Raw genomic sequence first — 2010 nt, forward strand, 5'->3', positions numbered from 1 at the left:
CGCCTCCACCCTTCCCTCCCACCTCTGTGGGCCCCATTGTGGCCATCCCCACTGTGCCTGAGAGCCCGGAACACAGCGCCTCCAGACTCACAGCCCTCCGCATCTCATGCAGCAGGCCTTCTGCCGCTGACTGCAGTTCAGCATCCCAGGAGACAGCACCTCCTTGACCGCACCCAGCATCCAGCTCAGACCAGGATGTCCCATTGAGGCCTGGCCACCAGGGGCGACCATCAGGCCCACACACTCATCTGGGCTCCCTATGTTGACTCACAGACCAGGGCCTCCTGTGGCCCAAGAAGAATGTCAGCCAGAGAAAAAGAACCAACAAGACGAAAGCCATGGTCTTTTGCAACCATCGCTTTTGCTGTGTTTCATTCATATTTGCAGAAGCAACAGAACAGAATGTATAAGAGGATCTTGCTTTGTTTTAAGAAGAAAATAACTTGCCATATCTCGTCAAACCTAAGATGCCCTAGTTTGTAAGACTAAAACTGCTTTATGTACCATAAAGAAAGAAAATGTGATTCCATTTAAACCACAACACATGACTGTAAGACATCTTGAGTTCAGAGATGCTCACAGTAAAGCCATGTGCATCTTGGAATCAGATGAAATTCAGGATACAAAAGTTAAGAAGCACCTCCTGGAATGGTAACAGATCTTCTCTCTGTGTGGAGCATCCTATGCCCACCTGGGTGACTGCTATTTACTCTAAGAGCTCAGTTCAGATGTCTTCTCCCAGGGTGGATGCCCCAGGACATTTGGACTCTATTCTGCGAGCACAGAAGTTGCAAAATGATGGACTGTGTGTCAGTCTGGTGCAGAGATGTGTTTTGTTTGGCCTGAGCAGGGTTTTTTTCTTATTTGCCCATAATCAAAACTTTTTTGAAAATCTAACATCAAAATAGGAGAGAGCTGTTGTATGCTTTAAAATTTAAATATAGCTAAATTAACTACAAAATTAATTAAATACATAATTATGTTATCTTGGTAGATTAACAAGAATTAGTGAACTGATAAGGCTGAACTGAACTGAAGGCTTTCTGTGATGGAATACAAATTCAGGAAGTTGTGTGGATCATTAGTGTTGCTTTCTTCTAAACAAACACCCTACTGTGAATCTGGCCTTTCTTCCTGTCAGCAAGCACAATAATGTATAACAACCGAAAATACTGAGCATGGCTGAAAACCATGGTAATCTTGCAGGAATCTTGGACAGTTTACATCAATAAGGTAAGAATGTGGAATTTGAACCAGCCATTTCTTTTATGTTTTTTCCTTTTCCTCTTCCAAGGAAGGACACAGTAAATCTCTAGCAAAATGCATGTTGATCCTTCCACAAGCGTCCCCTGTGTGGGTCACTAAGGTGGTACCCCTAGTGAGCAGCATGTGACCCAGAGTATGGCATCAATTTCCAGGATCCATGCAGGTTGTTTTTGTTTATCTTTTGGGTTTTTGCTTGTTTGTTTTCTTCTTTAATTAGTGGCTAACATTTAAGAATCAAGAGTTTCAAAAAATCCAACTATCTGGCTTTTCTAGGAAAACCTGAACGTGTGACATTCCTGAGCCGGGGTCCCTGCTTGGCCTAAAGATGTCTGTGTTGTGACCCCTGCCACAAGCAGGAGGAGACAGAGGGATTCAAGGAGGGTATGGCATGAGCTTCTGAAAGAGGGGCTGATGTCTGGCGGTGATTTAATGAGGAAGGACTGACTGGGATCAGTTAGAAGCTGCTGGAGTGATTCAGGCAGGAAATGGGGAGGCCTGAGCTGGGATGAGGCTGCACGTAGAAGTAGGGGCCTCTGTGACTGGCCAGAGAGAAGAGCTGAAGACATGAGAAAGGGACTTCCATGGTGGTCCAGTGTTCCAGACTCCATGCTTCCACTTCATGGGCTTTGATCACTGGTCTGGGAGATGAGATTCCACATGCTACATGGCCAAAAAAGAAAGATATAGGAAATAGGTTGAGATTCTGGCTTTGGCACTAGAGGTCAGGGAGGGTGGGGGAGGATT

At 45.2% G+C, this 2010-nt stretch overlaps 1 pseudogene; it reads right to left on the minus strand.

Moving 5' to 3' along the window:
• Positions 1-1081: 1081 nt before the first annotated feature.
• On the minus strand, positions 1082-1326 carry LOC148775015 (small ribosomal subunit protein eS27-like pseudogene; annotated as a pseudogene).
• Positions 1327-2010: the final 684 nt, after the last annotated feature.

The sequence above is a fragment of the Moschus berezovskii genome, chromosome 18 (assembly GCF_049115385.1).
Source record: "Moschus berezovskii isolate FMDL1 chromosome 18, NW_MosBer_1.0, whole genome shotgun sequence".
Lineage (NCBI taxonomy): Eukaryota > Metazoa > Chordata > Mammalia > Artiodactyla > Moschidae > Moschus > Moschus berezovskii.